Source organism: Lissotriton helveticus, chromosome 7, assembly GCF_964261635.1.
Source record: "Lissotriton helveticus chromosome 7, aLisHel1.1, whole genome shotgun sequence".
Lineage (NCBI taxonomy): Eukaryota > Metazoa > Chordata > Amphibia > Caudata > Salamandridae > Lissotriton > Lissotriton helveticus.
Window position 1 is genome coordinate 1634308361 of NC_136068.1, and position 22566 is coordinate 1634330926.

The window sequence follows — 22566 nt, forward strand, 5'->3', positions numbered from 1 at the left end:
TTCCTGAAGCTCAATGGTACTAAAACTGAGGTCATGATGCTCGGGCACAATGCACCTTCTTCAGTGGATACATGGTGGCCTAGTAGTCTTGGCCAGCCCCCTCCGCCCAAAAATCAAATTAAGAGCCTGGGTGTCTGGCTTGACCCAACCCTTAACTTAATGGTGCAAGCTCGGAAGGTGGCAGGCACCTGCTACGCCCTAATAAGATTATTAAGAAAAATTCTCAAGCTCTTCCCGTTTGAATCCAGGCGGATTTTGGTACAGGCCCTAATCCTATCGCGATTGGACTACGCGAAGGCTGTCTATCTGGGGGCCCCTAAGGGAACGATCAAGATCTTGCAGACCGTACAAAACTGTGCGGCCTGCCTGCTATTGGACGTCCCTCGGAGGAGCTCAGCTAAACCAGCATTACGCCAACTACACTGGTTGCCAGTGCAACAGAGTATTCGGTTTAAGGCTATGACTATCGTGCACAAAGTGATGTCTGATGCCGGACCCACCTTAATCCAACCTATGTTCTGTCCCCATCAGACCTCTCGAACCTTAAGGTCAAGCAGTAAGAATTTATTAACGATCCCTAGGATCAAGAGAACCCGTATGGGTGGCAGACGCTTCTCTCTTCAGGCAGCAAAGCTCTGGAACCAGCTCCCTGATTCCATCCGACTGGAAGTTAACCATCTCAGGTTCAGGAAAATGTTAAAGACCTTTTTGTTCTCCTGAGCCGTGGGGAAATGACTCGGTTACCTAATGCGCTGGGATGCCTCCGGGTAGCCATGCGCTATATAAGTGTGTAGTCATTCATTTATTCATATGCTCTGGCCAACCAGAAAACCCAATTTCTAACAAAGCTCATGCAATAAGTTTGACTCCCATCCACCAAAACTCACAACAGGGCCATCAAAAGGGGAAGCAGGAGTGTGCAGAGAGGTACGTTATGCACCAGACACCACACCTTCTAGCATGGAAGTTGATTCATCCAAATGCTAGGGGTAGTGGAAGTAACATCATTCTCCCTTTAACCTCAATGACATCACAGGAAGTGATGTCATGGCATTTAACCCTGAATCTTCCCAGGAAGTGATGTCACATGAATGAAATCCTGATGACATCACAATTGTTGTCATTGATCAAGTTCTATAATAATTGACTGATATCACAACACAGCTAAATCTCTATCTTTGATACCACCTATTTATTAATTAGGGTGCTGATATGGTATGCAAATGGAATATTACTAATTTCTCTTCATCTTACATGTAGAATGATGTGCTTGTTTGAAGGGAGGAACAGTGCCACCAAGCACAGAACAATGCTTGGAACCCAACTTATTTATACCACAAACTCACATAAGCTAACGGTTCCCCTAGTGTATACTTAAATTAGAAACATAATGATAAATCATTCAGAGAAGCAAAAAAATATTTTAAGAAACAATAGGAGTCAGATCCACTTCTATTAATTAGTAATGGCCATTGGGTCAAGTCACAAAGTTAAATTTGGTTGTAAACGTAAGTTATTTAAACCTGTCAGGCATTCACAATGAGATTCTTGGCAGACTTAAGTCATTTTATGAGTGCAGAGTATCTTTACCTTAAGTGCAAATTCCCCACACCCATAAATCCTATTCAGGGCACTCCATCGCGTTCCAAGGTGTGGTTTGCATTGGAAATTTGTGAACATCTACATCTTAGTACGTTTGCGGGCATTCACAAACTCACGGAAAGAGTTATATTTTTACTCTGATCAAATGCTGATGTAAATCCCTTTCCAGGATAGGAAGAGGAATGGACCACTTCCAAATATGACAGGGCTGTACAGGAAGAGTTTTCTCCATTGGGAAAAATATTTCTTTAGTGAAGAAAAAAGAAAGAAAAAAAGTCAATTGCACAGGGGAATCCCTTACTGCTCTGCCACATAGACCTCCGTACAGTGGGAATGGATTAAACATTTTAAATCGTGATTTACCAAGGAATCCATATGGAAACCGGCGCAGGATGCAGATTTTCATACAGATTCCAATCCTAATTTGTGAATTCCAAAAGGTAGGAAAACTACCCTTGGAAGTAGATTTAAAAATAAGAGTGTAGTTGTATTACTTTTTTGTGATTTGAACCCCATAAATTGAAAATGAACTATGCAATTGATTTAAACTATTCCTTATGTTTAGTACATTTTAATATATGACTACTTGTAACACACTTGTGAGAAGCACATGGTGGAAGAGTGTGTTCTAACATAGAATTTTTTCATGTAGTCACAATGATAAAACATAGCAACAAATTGCTTTTTTTATATGTTTCCTTTTTATTTAATGATAAGAGTGTGAACTGCGCTACCAACTCCCAGTGGGTGGTGCAAAAAGTGCACATTCCTCACCAGAGCACTTCTTACAGTCTGTTTTTGGCATTGCATCTGCCACTCCTAAGGCAAAAGGTTACAAAGGCACTGCCAGGGGAGGCAAGATGCAAGCCAGGCATTGCAGCTGCGACACCTGGTGACCCTTAAATGACATCTATACTTTCCAGGGCCCCACTACCTTTCATCAGCAGGTATTCATAGATTTTTAGTTGCACGCAAGCCTGCAATTGTCATTAAAAAAAAGACAGGGTGTGTAGGCAGACCACTAGATTGTGCCAGACACCATGGGGCCTATGAACAAATTGCATTTTCTCGTAGTATTGTACTACTAACATGCTGCAAAGTGTTAATTACAAACCTGCCATCAGAGGTCTCCTCCTCCGTCATTCCTATCTTTTATGTGCAGAAATCTCCACCCCCCACTGCAGAGACCTAAGCACACATAAGCATACATGTTTTAGTATGTGTGGGAGGGAAGTAGGAATTGCTGGGAAAGAGGTTACGGTATGGGGAAATATGGCTTATGGGAGGGTTAGTTGTGAGTTTAGTGAGGGGCATGCACTCACCCACCAAAGAGTAAACTCCCCTTCTACAGTGACTACAGCTGAAAAGGAGTCAAAGCAGTAGTAACTGTGCTCCAGCTCAGATCTAGAGTAAGTCCAGCACAACGCAGGGTACTGCAGCACCCTCCCATAGATACTAATGGAGTAAGTAGCTTAAAACAAAAATCCTTTGCAAACAATATTTATATAAGTTAAAATATTTAAACTATGTAAAAATATAAATCAATTTTAATTAATGGTAAACACATTTTCTATAACTAAAACATATTTAATATTTTCTATATACATATTTAATTAATCATTTTAATTTAAAATAAATATAAAAATATTTAAATTAAAATTACTTTTAATTAGTTTTATACATCACTTTTAATCATTTGCAATACATAATAAAAACATATTTTAATTAAACTGGGTTTTTCATATTTAAACTTCAGAAAATTAATATTGTTGAATTGAAAATATTCAAAATAATCAAAAATTTAATTTAGAATTAAGTTATTAATGCTGTTACAGTTTTTGTGTATTGTTATATATTTAAAGTAAATATGTACAATAAATTAACATGAACTTTTAACGTAAAATATTTTTCTATGTGTTTGCAAGTTTAATCAACTTTTAAACGTTTTCCTATACTTTACTATAGGGAGAAACTCTGCCCATATTGCAGAGATCTCCATTAAGGAGTCGATTCCGATCCGGTAAAATCCCCGTCCGTACGATTCGTATCCGGAGCCGTTTCCGTACGACTCGTGCGGACGCCGTACGACCGGACGATTCCGATCCCGATCGTCCGACCCGGTCGCGATTCGTACGGTACACGTCGATTCGTACGGAAAAGCGCACGATCACCTACACACCGTAGGGCGCGTACCCCCCATGATCGCAGGGGTACGCGCCGTACCCCTGTGATCATGCGGGGTACGTGCCGTACACCCAGCATACATGGGGTACGTGCCGTACACCCACCGTACATGGGGTACGGTGCGTACCCCATGTACGCTGGGTGTACGGCACGTACCCCGCATGATCACAGGGGTACGGCGCGTACCCCAGCGATCATGCGGGGTACGTGCCGTACCCGGGGGGGGCGTTCCGTACCTGTTTCGGCGCGAACTCTGCGTTTACGACTGTTTTCGGCTCCCGTAGGAAAAGGGTCGTACGGTGCGCACCCGACACGAATCGTACTTGCTGGGTCGTAAAAACCAGCCGCGAACAGTAGTGATGTCGTGTACAGCGGGTTCCGAGTGAGACTCGTACGGAGATTTGAGTCGTACGGAGTCCTGTACGACTCGTACGGAGTTCGGCTCCTGGTACGGATCGTACTTCGTCGTACGTACGGGACGTTTACGGGTACGATTCGTACGGGGAAAAAACGCTCCGTACGACGATTCGGAGCGCATTTTACCGGATCGGAATCGACCCCTAAGTGTGCAGAACATCAAATATGTTTGTAAAATCAGTACTAGTAGTAACTTTTACAGTCGTATTTGACGTTTTACTGACTGCACACCTATTTTAGGGGATGGAGACATGTAAGTCTGAACATTTGAGTAATATTACACTTGTAAACAGTATTTAGCTGATAATATGAAAGTTTCCCAAAAGTGTAAAAGTAAATTTACTTATAGTCAGTGCTTAATTTGTAAAACAAATAGTGCTGGTGCCCAATGTTCTGCTGAGAAGCCTGCGACCAGCACCATTAAATGTCAGTGTGCTGCTTACCAAGACTGCATAGTCCTAAATCCACCTCATGCCTCCTTAATCAACTACCAAACAACACCTCCTCCTTTATCTCACTCTTGCAAGTTCAAGCTTTCTCTCTTTGCGAATGTTTTTCTGTTTTTTGTTCCTCCAGCTTTCCACTTTGCTGTAAATAAATGGCTGAATCTGAAAAATGAGTCCTCAAAAATGTTAGCCTTTGGCCCCCACCGTCAACGAACACCTCAAATTTAGCACTGCTTGTAGCTAATCCACACATGGAGATTTATTTTTGTGAATAGGCACCCCTATTTTTACCTAATCTGAAGTACCTTTTTTAATACTTATATACAGGTGTTGCTTATCTCACTGGCCAAATGGAAGAGGCACCCAGAGACCCTGCATTATGTTTTGGCCCATGACTAACACTAACATCGAACAACCCCTGTGTCCAAAGCTGAGAAGGATTTGAAAAAACAATCAATCTCTATTCGAGCAGGAGGCTATGTGGCTCATACTTCTACCTGCTTTGTTGTTGAAACTCTGGCGCAGCAGTAGAGAGATGGGTACACATCTCCTTGTGGGGTGGCAGTTTAGCTGCTCACCCCATTTCCAACCTGCTATTCTCATTTTAGTGGTTGATCATTCTTTCATCTCTGGCTTCATTCTTTTGTTACGGCATTCAGTGAATCAGTGGTAGTAGAAGCAGCACAGGTTGGGTGAGGAAGGCACCCGTGTAAATAAGTACTGCATACCAGCGCGATATGCAGGTGTTCTAACGTACTGTCCAGCACGTCCTGGATTATTTAGTGGGCAAAGTCTAGACTGGCTGTACTCATAATGTTTGGAAGGTAGCAGCCATTGCCCACAGTAGACAATATGGCAAACATGCCTAACACCATCTCTAGTAGGCTAGACTTGAACTACCTTGACCCAATCCAGAAATAAAAAAGAAAACACACTTAGGGGCAGATTTTCAAAGACGTCTCGCAAGGAAGCGCAGCAGACAGAAATGCTACGCTGCGTTGCGTGACAGGGAGGGAAAAGGAGAGTTCCATGTTGTTATAAGGTCTTTCCTACTCTTCCTTCTTTCCACCCTGTCTTCCTGCTGTTCAGCCTATGTTGTGTGTGGAATGTGATGACTGCATAGAATGTTGGGTGCAGGAGGTTAGGCAGTTTGGGTCAGCAGGCTCAGTAGTAAGGACACTGCTCCTGGTGGGGCGTACTTTATGCTTAATTACCATCTTGGCTCTACCTTAAGCTACCTGTAACTTAATTACAAATAAAGATGTAACTTGGAACCTACAACTTGGCGTCCTGAAGTTTCTTACTTGTACAATTTTAGCGACGATCGGACTCTTGAATCTACACATTTTTTGACTCTCTACCTACTGATTTAACTCCAAATCTTCCTGATCTTCTAGGAATTAATCTGAATTAGTATATTCAGCAACTAAGGATTCAATTATTGCGACTTCACTTAAAAAAATTTAAGTTACAGCATCTTCAGCAACTCATAGCATTCCGCCTATTCAGAGACTTATGAATTTTGGCAGGTCCAGCCCCACCAGACACCAAAAGACCTTTTTAGAATTGGGGGTTTCTGGTTGGCAAAGGTAGGCACTTGTGACAAGCAGGGAACCTCTCCTCTAATCAGGGCAAGGGAATCACCCCTTCAGAATAACCCCTGTTCACCCTTTAGGTTGCGTGGCGTGAGCAGCCAAGGCTAATATTCAGGGCGCTGTCAGTTAAGCATTTATGATTACACACAGTAAATGCAATGATCCCCAACAAATGGACACCAGGCTGTAGTTTGTATAACATATACATGCACTTTATGTAAAAATATAGATTAGGATGAAAGTATTATCACAAGACCCATATAACGCTTTAGAATTGGGATCACAAGATTTCGAAATGGCAAGTGTGCTTTAAAGTTCATAAGAATGCTTTAGGCTGCTTCCATATAGTTCTAATTATTTTAAGAACAGTTCCACCACACTCAAGGCACTATTTCAGGGCTCTGGGGCAAGGTTCGTTAGGGCTGTGCGCTTCGTAGCGCTTCTGTAAGCTTCGTTCGGGGGGGACGGAGTCCCTGCCGATTCCCACGCGCCTCGCGGTGCACCGCGTACGGCGCGGTTGACTTTACTGCGAGGTACGAGTCGTACCACTCCTGTGCAACTCGTACTCCAGACCGAACTGAAGGCTCCTACCCGGGGTACACGCATCACGCATGCAGCGTACAGGCAGAAGCGTACTGGAACCAATGAAGGCGCACAGTGTTCACGGGGAAATAAGAACGCTGCGGGCCCGAGCCCGTGACGAGCACTGTGCTTAAAGATGGGGGAAGTTTCTTGTGCGCTCCGGTCCACACGGCGTCCTCAGGAGGGCGAGTCGTACTCAGCGATTACTTCTAGGTGGCGAAGCGGGCCTTGGGGTCTCTTTACGGCGGATGGTCTCCAGAAGGTGGGCGCGGCACGGGGCCTCCAGTACGGTCCGCACTGGGGGAGGGTCCCTTCGCGATGCGGCGCGGCCTCTTCCAGGGGTTAGAGGGCAAAGCAGGGCGGCCGGGTGCGATGCAGCGCACGGGTGGCCGTCCTGGCTTGGGAATGCGCTCTTGACCAGGATTCCGGCGGGAGGGGCAAGGAAGCACTCCACGCGCTCCAATAGCGGGCAGGGTGGCAGAAGAGCAGGCAGCCAGTCCCAAGGGGCAGAGAGCGGCTCTGGCAGAGCGAGGCTCTCAAAGGGCAGAAAGGCAGGCCAGCTCCCGAGTGTCACGGCCCTAGGAGGGGGCGAGGGGGCGCAGACTTCAACTCCGGCGGGAGGAAACACACGGCTCAATTTGCAGACGAGCCAAGGCACAATGAACCCACTGGTCCTGGGGTCCAATTCAGGGGGCAAGCTCAGACAAGCCCTTGGAGATAGTTTTCAGCACAGCAAAGCAACGTCCTCTTGGGTCTTCTCCTCTCCTTCCTCAGCAAGGCACCACTGCAGGTCAGTCCTTCAGCTTCTTCTTTGGTCCTTCTAGTTGAGCAGAGGTTTGTCGTGGGAAAACAGGATCTAGTTTGTTAGGAGCAGGGCTCCTTCATTTATAGTCAGTTTCTTTTGTCTTTTCAGGCCAGGGGGGCCTTTGCATAGTCCATTTCAGTCTCTGAGCACTTTGTTTGGCTGTTCCTGGCTTCTTCTTTCAGTGTGAGGGGAAGGGACAGCATACGCTCCGCAGGAGGTGGAGCCAGCATTGAGAGGACAAGTGTAGTCAGGAACACTTTGTTGACAGTCTTCCCTCTTCCTGGACCAGGTGTCGGGCAGAGACATCAGTCGCTCCCCAGGAGGTGGAGCCAGCATTGTGGTGGCAAAGCACAGCCCTATTCAGAGTCAAGGGGCACTCCCATCACCCACCCTGGTGTAATCCCTCCATTCACCACCTGTCATCCCCAGCCCTGTCACTCACAAAACCCAGACAGCAGATACACATCCTGGCAGAGGCGGGCTGAAATGGTTAAGCAAGCAAATGCTAACTTTCTAAAAGTAGCATTTGCAAACACAGGATATTAAAATAAACTTTACTAAAATAAGTATTTTATTATTCTGATTTCAGGCATACTAAACTTGACTTTCTACCATGCTCCCTGAGTCTGTTGGGATTATATAGTGTAATAATTCCAGCAGCCCATTCTGGTCTATGGAGCGCAGGTAGCCTTACAATAGTGAAAAACGAAAATGGCTGTAATTCACTATTAGGACATGCCACACACATCAGGGCTTGTCCTACCTTGTGCTTACAATGCACCCTGCCCTTGGACCTACCATAGGGGTGACTCACATGAAGAAAAGGGAAGGTTTAGGGGCTGGCAAGTGTGTGCACTTGCCCAGCCAGCATGACAGTACCAGACTGCACACAGGTTCTGGCAATGGCAGACCTTAGACACATTTTAAAAGGCTGCTTCTGTGGGTGGCGCAACCAGCGCTGCAGGCCCACTAGCAGTATTTGTACTTACAACGCCTGGCACTCCTGGTGCACTTTACTGGGGACTAATAGTAAGACAAATGAGCCAATCATGGAAATCAATTACAGGTACACTTTACATTGGGAGCACTTGCACTGCGGCACGGATTGGCCGTGGCGCAGTGCCCTGAGCAGCTAACACCAGCAAAACATCTGAGGCACATCAGCAAAAAAAGTGAAAGGGAGACTCATGCCAAGGTGCCAGGTCTAACAGACCTAGGTCAGCATGCCAGCTTTCTAATTGACTCCAGATTGGTGAGTTCTGTACTATCTGTGCTGTATGCTGCTATACTTGTGATTATCAGCAACTGCCTGAGCATTAATTAGTCATCCACTTGACATCTTTCTTGTCAGTGATTTGTTTTATCCTATACAAACTGACTTTGTTCATGCGTGGAATGCCTTTATAAATAACATGCACTACGTGAGTTACTGGACTGCCGCTGTTTATTTGTTTAACAGTATATAAAGTTGTGTAAATCGCCAGGAACAATCACCCAGAGTCACGAGGTGGTGTGTGTAAACTTATTAATTTATTAATCGCAAAGCGGGAGAGCGCCGAGCGTCCGGCGTCCTCCGATATCTTTCGCTTTTCTGAGCGCATGCGCAAACGCTCTCAAAATGGCGTCCTCGTGCGCTACGTCGTGACGTAGTACGCGAGAACTAGAGCGCGACTCTACATATCTCCCTCTTTTTATTAACAACAGAAACAATTTGTCCTTAAGTTCCCCCAGTTCAAAGTCTCGGAAGCGGTTAGACCTTACTACCACTCTGCCCTCTCGTGTGCGTCTTACCAGAGTGGAGAGGGCTTTCCCGGTGTAGTTCTCTGCGGGGTACCCGGCTCTTCTCTCCTCGGGGTCACACTCTCCCCACTATGTTGTTCCTCCATTTCAGGCATTTCCTGGTCTCCAGACTACTCACAGCTTCCTTCCGCTCCCGGGTCCTCTTCTTCTGCAGGGGTACTTCCCTCATTCTTTGTTTGTCTTTGGTCTTGTTGTGTCCTCTCGTTCTCCTCTGGGGACCATTTTAGGATCTTGTTGCATTTAGACATGCGGTCTTGGGACCACACATTCCCGTCACTGAGCAGTGCTGCTCTATCGTACACTTCTTTCACTTGTAGTGGTGGACTGTATTTGCTGTCTCCTTTTCTTCTTAGTACCGCTAATTTGACTCTCACCCATTCCCCTCTCTCAAGGGCTGTTTCCTTCACATTTCTTCTCTGATTGTAGTGCTCTGTATATATCCTCTGGGCCTTCTCTAGGTTGTGCTGCACCACCGAAGGGCACCACTTGCTAGTGATTGTCTTTTCCCTCCAGGCTACGTTGTCCTTGGTGAAGGGGTGTCTTCCTCTCAGTATTTGGAAAGGGCCTGTCCCCTGTGCTGGTGGGGGTGATACGGTAGGCCCAAATCATACTTTGGACTTCTTTATCCCAATCTTTACCTCTTTGATGGCTGCATGGATGGACCTCATTATGACTCTATTGAACCGCTCCACCTGTCCATTACTCGACGGATGGTATACGGAGGTGTGTTTGATTTTGATTCCGTTCCTCTCCGCGTACTTGTACAACTTCTCCGAGGTGAATTGTGGTCCATTGTCACTCAGAATTGTTCTTGGGATACCTTCCCTGAGGAAGACAGAAGTTAGGAACCTAAGCACTGTCTTAGCGCTTCTCCAATTTTATCCCCAGGTCACCTTGGTCCATCCATCCTAAGACTGATGGGCCCTTCTCAGCTACATACAATTTGCACTCCGCACTCCTTCCTCTGAATTTGAAGCTTAGAGTCCTGTATCCAATTATAGGAATGGGTTCGCCTGTGTACGACATCGGTCGTATATCAGGTGGTTCTAATCTTGGTCCCAAGCTGGGGCTGAATTCTTCATCCCACACTGCTCTTTGGACGATGGTGTACGGGGATCCCGAGTCTACTACGATCCTGATTTTCACTCCTCTTATCACCATGTCACATTGTGGTTTGCGGGAACGCTTACAGTCAATGCCCAGCACTTGTTCATCCACGCATAGTACATTGTTTTCCTCGTCCAGTTCTTCTTCTTCCTCCTGTTGAACCTGCGTCACGTACTTCACTATGGGTCTCTTCATTTTTCTGCGACATACCTTTTCGTAGTGACCTACTATGCCGCAGAACATGCATTTTGCTCTGAACGCCGGACAACGTTTGTCCTGGGCTGCATGGGCCTGGCTTCCGCACCTGTAGCACGTGGTCTTATTTTCTTTGTTCTGCTTCCATGGTTGTCCTGGTTTCCCCATCCACTTGTTTGGCCCTTTTCCTTCCGTCGACATGGCTTTACTCCTTACCGGTGGCTCTGCATCATCTACCTTGTTCACCATGGTCCTCTGGATAGTCTCCCTTTTAGCCGCTTCGGCACACCGTTTCGACAACTCTGCCTTTTTTACCATGGCTATTACTTCCTTAAGTGATGCTTCTCCGTTTACCCATAATTTGTCTTGTACTGTCTTGTTGGTGGTGTACATGACTATTTGATCTTTTATGAATTCGTCGTGCAGGGCCCCATACTTGCATGTTACCGCCAACTTCCTCAACGTTGCGTCGTAGTCATCTATGGATTCGCCGGCTTCTTGTTTCCTCTGCTGGAAATTGTAACGATCGATAGAAACGCACACCGCGGGACGGTAGTGGTTGTCGAGATCTTCTATAGCGTGCTTAAATACATCGTCATCTGCATTAGGTCTGGGTGTGGGCACCAGGTTCTGAAAGACCCTTATACCTTCCGGGCCTAGGTTGTGCCGGAGTATCCATCTCTTCCTCGCACTGGGCTTCAATATAGTTCTTGAAGTACTCTCTCCACTCCTCCCACTTCATTTGAGGTTCTCCAGGCTTCGGCAAAAACGGGATCGCCGTCGTGAGTGAAGACGCCTGCGCGTTCATTGTGGTGCGTCTTTCTGGTTCCACCCCTGGACCTCTCGGGCTGCCTGGTGCGTTCGCGCTCTCGCCTTGCGCTTGGTTCGGTTGGGGCTCTCCTGCTCCCACTTCTCTGCGTCCTGCTAGCTCCGCCAGGGCCTCTGTGGGTTGTTGCTATTTTCTCTCCGTACCTTCTTACTGCTTTATGCCACTGCTCCTGGTACCTAGACGTGTGGTTGGTGTTCTCACCCTTTCTGCGCGTTTCTGCCACGCTCCCCCGCTGTTCTGTATAGCTGTGGTGGTTGCCCTCCTTCCTACAGCTCCTCGTGGTGGGCCTGTGACTGAGGCTATGCTTTCCTGTGCTGTTGCTGGGTTCCGCTGGTCTCCCTTGCCACTCGTTTTATGTGTGCAGGCCTCCCAGCCCTCAACGCCAATGTACAGTTGTGTAAATCGCCAGGAACAATCACCCAGAGACACGAGGTGGTGTGTGTAAACTTATTAATTTATGAATCGCAAAGCAGGAGAGCGCCGAGCGTCCGGCGTCCTCCGATATCTTTCGCTTTTCTGTGCGCATGCGCAGACGCTCTCAAAATGGCGTCCTCGTGCGCTACGTCGTGATGTAGCACGCGAGAACTAGTGCGCGACTCTACACAGTAACCACTACCTAGTGTGGAAAACTCGGTGTGGCACATTGAACTCATTTAACTTTGCCTTTCTGAACTTTACTGACAGTGCCTTTAAGTTTTACCACAACGGTCGGCATCAGCGCTGGGTTTCAGGAAATGTAGTTACTTGTTGGTGATGTTAGAGACAGACCTTCCACGGAGTAAAGTGTTATTCATTTTTGCTTTATTATTATCATGGGTAGGCTGCGATCTTTTTCTCATATTCTGCCAACTGTCAATTTTCAAAATTTAAAAAAGGAAAATACAGCTCGCGCTGCCTCACCTGTGTTTTTTCAAGCCTGCCATCGATTCTTTGTGACATCGGCCTATCTCTCTTGCCTTGGACGCTTTAGTGCACGTTTCCACCGCAAGCCCTCCGTCACGCCGTCACAATGCACATCCCTATTTTAAGATTAATGAAGCCTCGTCCATTCTTTGCCAACCATTTTCTTCACAGCGTCACATTTCATTCTCAACGCGAGCTGGCATCCTCATTGAAACTTGTCTCTCACAGAGTTGGATGCCGGCCTGCTGCATGATTTTTACTGATGCACGAGTGTTGCATTACGCAATCATGTAGGAGCATTTGTTGACTGCTGTGAGGTGAGCGTTCTTCTTCAAGTTGTTTTCCCACCAACTCGCAGTGTTATTTTGGACTGGTAAACAACCTTTACAACGCAACTTTTACCACGCAGTGCCTTTACAACGCAACTTTTACAACGCAAACTATTACAACGCATTGCGCTGGGGGGCGCTCTAGGATAGGGAATAGGTTTAACACCTTGAATGCTACAGCAAATCCTGCTCGGTGCTGAAGGCTTCAGATTTACATTGTTCATGACGAGCTCAGCTCGTCATAAGCACACGACCAGTGTACTGCATGACGAGCTGAGCTCGTCATGAGCAGGGAAGAGGTTAATGTACTATCCAACACCTTCCCTACTATCCACGGGGACTGGAGTTGGAATAGTAAATTAAACAATTCACTATCCAGCGCCTAAAAGCACTATGAGTTGTAATGGTATGCGTTGTAAAAACCGCGTTGTAAAAGCATGCGATGTAAAAGCATGCGTTGTAATGTCATACATCCTTTTGGACTTAGTAAGCAAGAAGTTTTTCTAGTAGAACTGTACAGAGCTTCATTGTTAAAAAAAAATGCTATCACCACAGACAACCACGGACTACGGTGACCACATTTGTTATTTTAGTTCTTTGTTTTCTTTTTCTCACATACGAGACGTTATTTTGCATGCATATTAGTTGGAAGTCATGATGTTTCCATTAATTTTTTGAGCCTATGTTGTTTCATCTTCTAGTCTTCGATTGGTGCAATTGAGATTTAGACATATTTCAAAGCACAGTTTAGTTTTTGACATAATGTAGATTCTGCTGTAACATATTTTCTTGTTCTTTTATCATCGATGTTCTTAATCCTTATAATGCCAATACACGTTAAAGTATATTCAGTCTGCCATCCTCTGGCATATTTTGGTACTGCACTACATTATTTTAACACGTACTTTATTTCTTATTTTACACTCTAGTACTTCAGTTGAGTACCTGTGAGATTATTACTAGTTTTATTTGTAATGATTATTATCTATGCTATTTGTTGTGCATTATATTTACTGTGCATTCCGTAATGATTATAATTTATGCTATTTGCTGTGCATTATATTTACTATACATTCCTTTTATTTTAATGTCAAGCACAAGGTGTAGTTCTGGTATTTATGAGTTCTTTTCCTGATGAGTGAGTGTATCCCTTTATGTATGGGTGAGTGTTGGAACTGGCCCTTCTTGCAGGGTCATCCTCAAACTTTTTGCTTCTTCCTCCCTTATTTTTCCTGACCCGTGGCTGTTGGCAATAGGACTCTGCGCACTTTACCACTGCTGATCAGTGCTAAAGTGCATATGCTCTCTATGTAAAGTGTTATTCTGATTGGATATACATGTTTGGCATATTTGTATCACCATGAAGTCCCTAGTAAAGTGCACTGGGTGTGCCAGGGCTGGTGATGACAAATGCTACTAGTGGGCCTGCAGCACTCATTGTGCCACCCACAGGAGTAGCTCTAAAATGGTGTCTCAGGTCTGCCACTGCAGTGCCTATGGGCAGTTTAGAACTGCCATGTCCTCCTGGCCAGTGTCCCCACTGACCAGGCCTAACCCTTCCCTTTTTGTGCACATCAGCCACCCCTATGGAAGGCCCAAGGTACCCCCCTGGGCAGGGTGCAGTGTATGTGAAAGGTAGAGCATGTACTGGTGCAAGTAACATGTTCTGGTAGTGAATTACAGCCATTTTTCGTTTTTCACTATTGTAAGGCTATCTTGCTCCATAGATTAACATGGGGGATGCTGGCTACAGTGGTTAACAGCATTTCTTCCCATAGGAACAAGATAGGACATAAGTATCTAGTATCCCTGAACTCAGAATTTAATAACACATCTTTTAGGAAAGGTTGTTTTTAAATCCTGTGTTTGAGAACAGCACTTTTAGAAAGTTGCTGTTCTCTTGTCTGACCCTTCTGTGTGCCTGGGCCTGTTTGTGTATTGACTGTCTGGTTTGTGAGTGACAGGGGCTGGGGAATTCCCCAGGAGGCTGGATGAGTCAGCACTAGGCTGAATGACTGCAGTTGCAACTGGAGTGGTGGGAGGAGTTAGCACCTGGGCTGAATAGGGCTGTGCCTGCCTTCCACAATGCTGGCTCCACCCCCCTGCCCTCACTCTGAAAGTAAAGATGCAGCCAGCAAAACAAAGTGCTCAGGATCCACCCAGAACTGGTTTATACCGGGCTCAGGGCCCACATGCACCAAGAGACCAAAGACTTTAGGGGTATAAGTACAGGACCCCTGCCAACAGAAAATTAGATCATCCTGGAAATCAAGAAGGAACCTCTGCCAAGGAGAAAGCTGAAACTGAAGAAGGAAGATTGTCCTGCTGTTGCTCTGCTGGACTGACCTGTTGCTTTGCTGCCAAGGAGAGGGGAAGGACTTTGCTTGTGAGCTGTGTCCCCTGTCTTGAAGGAATCTCCAAGGGCCTGAGAAGAGCTGGCTCCCTGTTTTGAAGTCCCAGGAACAAAAGGACTTCACCCCCAGCTTCCCTGAACTCTGCTGAGAGAGTTCTGTCCCTCCTAGAGTGCTTGATCCAGTTGTGGGGCCTCTGGAGGTTGGACCTGTGCTGGGAAGCTTGAAACTAAGCTTGAGTGACTTTTGAAACTGAAAAGTGTCGCAGCGCTTGCTTGCGGAGCGCACCCAGACAGTGCGAGAAGTTTCCCGCCGCTACGGAGGTCGAGATCGTCGCAGCACCTGACGCCGCTGCCAGAGACGTCGCATCCTTCGTTTGCGGGACGCACCAGACCGGTGCGGGAGAATCGGACATCGCTGCGAGTATCGTCGCAGAGCCTGTCGTCGCTGGGTGAGAACGCCGCACCGCTTGCTTGCGGACCGCATCACGTCGCTGCGAGCATCGTCGCAGAATCATCGCATCGAGGAGCTGCGAGAGAGAGGATCACGGCTGGACCACGCATCGTCGCCCCGGAGATCGTCGCAGCACCTACGAGATCGTCGCATCGTGCCTTTGCGAGAACAGACTTCCTACGGAACCTACGCACCGGAATCCATACAAGTGGCCTTCCTCCCAATACAGACCGGATTCGTCACAACACGCCCGCTGCTGCAGCGGGGCTGTCGCAAACGCCTCCCCAGGGTCTCAGGAGCAACGCACCGCTTGTTTTCCACCGCACCAGCTTCTGCTTTTGGAACTTTGTTGCAACTAAAAGTACTGTGAGTAAACGTGACGCAACTGTGAACTTTTCACGCATCTGTGGTTTATACTACCGCAACTTGAAGAATTTTAACGCAACCTTAAGAACTCTTTTTGAAACCATATTCTTGAACTGTGTATGTTGGATTTTTGTCGTTTTGGTCTTGTGTAGTTTAGATTAAAAATACCTTTATTTTTCTAAACTGTTGTGGAGTCAAAGTGTGGTGTTTTCATTGTGTTACTGTGAGTGTTGGTACAAATACTTTACGCATTGCCTCTGGTTAGCCTAGACTGCTCGTGCCAAGCTACCTAGAGGGTGAGCAGGGGTTATCTCAGAGGGTTATCTCCTTGCCCTGACTAGAAGCAAGGGTCCCTATTTGGACAGTGGTACCTACCTCTGCCAACTAGAGACCCCCAGATCTAACAGTGAGTGTATCCCTGTACTTCGTATTCACGGGTGAGTGTATCCCTGATTTTTACTTGTGGGTGAGTGTATCCCACCTTTTGTTTTCCCGGTATGTTACTCTATGGATGAGTGTATCCCGGATTTTTACTTTTGGGTGAGTGTATCCCACCTTTTGCTGTGTAATTCTGGTATTTATGAGTTCTATTGCCTGTGGGTGAGTGTATCCCATGTATGGTTTTCTGTGACGGGTGAGTGTATCCCGCTACGTTTCTTTTTGGTGCATTTTATGTACCATCCTATTGTTGACATTCATTCATCACGTACATACATTCTTTCCTACTGCCATGCTTATCGCGCTGGTCCACTATTTGCTATACGGCGGATTTTATTCACTCTTTATAGGGGTGCCGGAGACGTCTGGCATTCAAATTTTGTACGTGTTGTTCATCTTCTGAGGTTTCTGATCATTTCAGAGTTCTATTATGTTTCATATTTCATTGTAATTCTACTTTATTTTTGTTGTTCTCTTTTTGCGAGAAAGGGGGTGGTGTGCGTGTACTTTTGTCGTAGTCCATTCTTGCTGTTCTGTGCGTTTCTTCTTATTCTGATATTATGTTGTGTTTGCATTCCTGCATTCTATCAAATATTCATTATTACATTTTACATATCTTTATCTCAAAATCTGATCTTGTTTCTTCTTCTTTTCTTTCTATTTGTAAGGAAAGGGGATATGTTATAAGGTCGTTCCTACTGTTCCTTCTTTCCACCCTGTCTTCCTGCTGTTCAGCCTATGTTGTGTGTGGAATGTGATGACTGCATAGAATGTTGGGTGTAGGAGGCTAGGCAGTTGGGGTCAGCAGGCTGAGCAGTAAGGACACTGCTCCTGGTGGGGCGTACTTTATGCTTAATTACCATCTTGGCTCTACCTTAAATTACCTGTAACTTAATTACAAATAAAGATGTAACTTGGAACCTACAACTTGGCATCCTGAAGATTCTTACTTGTAACACATGTCTACAGAGATATGGCTCTCTCCTTTCCGCTCCCTAGCACCAGTGCTGATTTCAGCTGCTGTACGCCAGGCACACACTTTAGCACCATAATGCAAAGGTGCGTGCCTGAGCTCTGCATAAGTCATGTGCAGGAAGGGTCATTTTCCTGTACAAAATACTATGCCTAAAGAAGTTCAAACACTTCCCACTCTGTGTGTGTGCTGCACAGGTCATCATGCAAGCAAAGTAGGAAAAGAAAGAAAAAAAAAAAAAATTCCCCTCTTAATGCCTCATTTCAGATGGCGTTTGCTTTTGTCTACAATTGTACATAGATAGAGTTTTGCCTCAAAAGTAAGGGGTGGCTGCATGGAAACGCCCATGTACCACCCATCTAACTCCCCCTTGGCATTTAGTAAAGCAAAGCAGTGCTTCGTGCTGCTTTGCGTTACTTGTAGGGTACTTTCCAATGCCAAACAAATTTTGCGCTGGAAAGTAAATTGGTTAAAAAAACATTTTGTGCTGGTTAGTGTCACCTTTGTGATGCTAACCCACAACATAATGTTTAGAAATCTACCCCATAGTTCCCTACATGATTGAAACCCTCACACCGTATATTGATAGACCTACACGTACCAATTCTTTGCTCTATCCTGTATGTTTTCATGACTGAGGCACCTCCTGAAAGGATACATTCTTCAGAGAAGGGTAAGTCAGTAGTCTCAGAGTTTGGGTGATACCGAGAATGCCAAATACGTTGTCTCAAGCAACTCACCCAGTAGGTCATATTGAATTATGAATTATGAAACATTTCAGATGTCTCAAAAGATACATCAAAAGATGTATCAAAAGATTTTGTCAGAGACTGTTGGTTATTTGTCGAGTTTCTAATGTTATATTGTCCTTGACCTACAGGTTCCAAAGATAAGGCCACAAGGAAGACGGTTCTGCACATGCCGAGGGATGAAAATAATTCCTAGTCAAAGTTTAGTGCTGCACAAGTATGTCATAGTAACCCGAAGAGCTGCTAAGATTACATCACCTGAACCTTGGTTGGACCGTGTTGCCTGCATGATGTTAGGTGCCAAGTAACACAGCCTCAAATGGCTTTATTATAAATGTATATGAATAAACACGGCAATAAGCAAGACATATTTGGTTTCATAATCAAGTGTTTTATCTCCTGTGACATGCAGCACGGAACTGCAACCTCTGCTGATAAAATATATGTGCCAACGGGCACATGATTACCTGCACTGATAACTCAGAACTGTATTTCCTCTCCTAAGGATTGTATGATGGGAAAAATTGTTTGTGAATTAGCACACAATAAAAAAAAAGCAGAAACATGATTTATTTCGTAATGAATAAATGTAAATATGTGCCAAATGTACCTTTGAGTACTAAATAATGCATGATGTTACCTCAATAAAGGAGCAAGTATGAAAGAAGCAGTCGCTACTGTCAGTGTTTCCCATGCAGAAAAAATATATTTTGGATTTCTGAGCATAACTATGTTTTATTTAACCAGGTTACAAATACAATATTTGAGCCAAATTGAAAAGCAGGGTTTACAATGTAGGAAATATGATCTTTTGTATGTATTTCTACCTTTGGAGCCACTTTTCTAATGTTTTGGTAATCCGAAGAATCAGAAGACTAACCTGAGAAATCTGCATTTACACCCTAATTAGCATATTAACTTTCCATTCAGTTCACAGTATGTGGTTCAGGAAATACTCTAATGACAGAGAAGTTAAATGTTGACAGTGGACCGCAGCATATATTATGCCATCCAGCTGGCTGACCAGAAATACATAGCTTTAGGCCTACATGTTTACCCTGACTGCTACAGCTTAAAAACCTGCAGGCAGACTGGTCATAATAAACTCTTTCTGATAAGAGAGAACCCTACATGTAGGTACTAAATAGGTCATCTTTACATAAGCCTTCCAGCATGCATAGTATTTAAAAGTGGGACGAGTGGAAATTACAGGTTGACTAGTCTTCAAATGCTATGTTCACTGATAAAAGCAAAAATTCAATTACAATTCTAATTTTGTCACCCTGGTTAGGCTATTCAACCATTGGTTTTAATATTTTATTGACAAGCAAATTCAATGGTGACGTGGGATATTTGATAAATGTTTAGGAAAAATACCTTTCTAAGAGTATACTTTTCCTGCCTGAAGCTCAAGCAGGCTAATTATTAGCATTAGCTTGCCTGCCAGTCCTCACCTATGAGGAGGTGTTAAATTGCTCTTAGTTAAGTAACAATGGCTTAAGCCTTTTGGACATATGTCATATGTATGAGGTATGAAGCACAGTCTATCTCAGGAAGGCCCAATGTGCCCAGGAACTTCTTTGATTTGAAAGGGGTCAGGGTAAGGCCTGCCCATTAATAGAGTAGTTTAAGGTGAGACCTTTGAAAGAGAGGTCTTTTGATCCCAGTTATCATGGTACCGCTCACAGTGAGATAGAAACTGGTCTCAAAACCAGTTTGGTGTGGATAGGTAGGAGGGGTCTGCTTATTACCACGTGCACACCCCTGGGTGGGCTACAAACCTCCTCCCGTGGCAGAGAAAAGTTCTTCTATCTTGTGGTGAAAAAAGGGAATGGTTTACCCTTAGGAACCTTTTACTCATTGGTTAAGGAGTTATCTCCAGAGACTGACTTGTGCCCAGCACAAAAGTGTCACCTCCCTCTCAGCTCTACAGAACAATTCTGGACCTGATGATGAACGTGAGAGAAAGAATCCTACTGTGTGTGACCTTGGAGGATTTTAGAAAGGCTGGACATGCTCTCAGCGGTACCCAGGATTAAGAAGTGGAATCCAAAGTTCTGCTGTCCAAAATGCTGTTTGGCTAGAGGGACATAATTAGCGGCATGCCCTCTGTCTTGGAAGTGACCAGTTGACAGTCACTGGTCACTAACTGGTGGCCTCTCATGAATTTTGGTCTTTGGTTCTACCTTCAGGTCCTGGTAGCATAGCAGTGACCACAGGAGGACCGAGACTAACTCCTGTGACCACCTTTAAAAAATATTAGCTCAGCAGGCAAGCAAATCAGGTTTGGGCTTGGGGCTGGGCGGAAAGTTTTATTATGCTTGTGGAATCGGCAGAATTTGGTAACTCCACATTACTCTTGTAATGCAAAGTTCCGACCAAATTCTGCAAATTGCCGCATGGTGGAATTATGCAGGAATAACACAAGGATCCAGCAAGCGAACTGATGAGCAAAAGTGAGATTTGATGCCCCCTAGCATGATTTCCGGTGCTGTGGAAGTCTTCCAGCACCATTTGCTAGCATGGGCGGTTGAGAGCATTCAGGTTCAGATGCCTGCTCTCAAGTAGGTTTTTTAATCGATAAGCAGCAAAATCAACTAGAAATTGGATTTTGAGATTGCTATTTTAACTGAATGGACCCTTCGGGTGGTTTTTTAGAGCGAAACAGATTTTTTTTCTTCAACAGGAAGGAAGTGACAAAGATGCTCCAACTATCTCTGCCTGTCCAGAAGACTCCTCCCAGTGCTTTGTCCATTCTTTTATCCCTTGCCATTTGTGTTTTGAGGGGACAGGATCACTCTCTTCTTTCTCTACAATCCCTGCTGCATATATCATTGGATTTTTTAAAGATTTGTTTTGAGGAATCAAGTAAGTTAAAAAACTTTTGGCAGAGTTTATTGTTTTATGGAAGGCAAGCACCAGTATATTTTTACCTTTTTAGGTTTTTCTTTCATTTTTAAACCAGGCCTCAGTGCTCTAACCCTAGGCAAACAATATGTTAAATTGGATACACCCAATTAGCAAGTACTGACTTATTTATAAGTCCTTAATGTATGGACCCAGGGTACCTAGTGCAGGTAAGGCGGAGTGTTCACCCAGGGCTTCTGAACTGTTTGTGCCACCCTGCATGTGACAATATCATAATTTACCCCAGCCTTCCATTGCAGACTGTAAGGGCAATGTTTACACTGCTGGTTCGCCTTTGCCTTTACACCTAATGACAAAGCCACCACTTCCCTTAAGGATATACGCAAGTCTCCCCTAAGGAAGGTCTATGTAGCCCAATGGCAGGGAGCTGTATATTATCAAGTAGGCCATTGGATTTTAATATATCTTAAAAGCAACACTTAAAAGTTGCTGTTTGCTGTGGAAAGGTTAGTACCTCCATTGGCTAACACCGGGTTACCGACTGGCATCCTAGCCTGGCTAACCTCTGAATGAGACTACTTAACAAGGTTGAGCAAGGTATCAAAATAATCATAGCATTAAATCTGATCAGATGCCCAGGCCAGATGTAAAGTCACTATTAAAATTAGCAACTTTTAGAAAGTTGCAATTCTTCATGCCTGCAAGTCCAGTGGCCTCACCAAGGTCCTGACATATACATAGAGTTCTGGCCACCTGGGGAAATGTATGAATGATTACCAGGCCCAGGGACAAAGGCAGTTGCCACAGAGCGGGGTGAGACATCCTCTCCCAGGATGGCCACTTAGTGTGTTAGACCAAAAAGTGAGCTTCAAAGAGGAAGCTACCTTTGAAGGTTCAACTGCGACAACACCCCAGAGCAGGTTGCCTTTTTGTTCCTGCAGACAACCAGGTGCCAGCGAGGGAAAACACATCCCTAAACCTGTATTCTCATGGGTGTGTAGCCCACTGGTAACCCCACCTCTAGGATGGGCTACTCTGCTCCTGACAACCAAAAGGGGCAAGAATGGGGCACTCCGGGATAGCTAGTTGCCACAAATTGCAGAAAACATGTCACTAGGGCGGAGTAGACCCAGTAACCCATTGGTCTCCTTGGTCCTCTTTCATGGGATAAATGTGACACCCCTGGTACCCTGCCCCTCAGATCACACTGTAATCAAAGAAATGACCAAAGAAGGATTCCTTGCTGCCATTAACCCACACAAAGGGAGACTGCACCATTAGAAGGACTGCACCTGCTGCACTTTTAGGCTAGTGAAACTAGGATTGTGCCTGCGGATCCTGACATAGAAATGTTGATTTCCCAGCTTCACCAACAGGAGTGACTCCAAGGATCAGTCGTCGGATCCCCTGGAACCAGCTCCAGGAACGTAAGAGCTGAAAGAGACTAAACCGACAAGTTGGTAGCCATTGCAGACATTTTGCCACTACTTGGCTCACAATCTGAGACAGTCAAAAGTTGCACCCATATCTGTGGGACCTAGGAGTGCTATCAAAGCCTGGATTCATCCTACTCA

The 22566-nt window shown here is 45.2% G+C and overlaps 1 long non-coding RNA gene across 1 annotated transcript in view; it reads left to right on the plus strand.

The window, feature by feature from the left end:
• The window catches only part of LOC144770621 (uncharacterized), a 34982-nt gene extending 16191 nt beyond the window's left edge, over window positions 1-18791 (plus strand). Inside the window, exon 3 of the long non-coding RNA XR_013598957.1 lies at window positions 18256-18791. This is a non-coding gene — a long non-coding RNA (uncharacterized LOC144770621). The remainder of the gene's footprint in view (window positions 1-18255) is intronic.
• Window positions 18792-22566: the final 3775 nt, after the last annotated feature.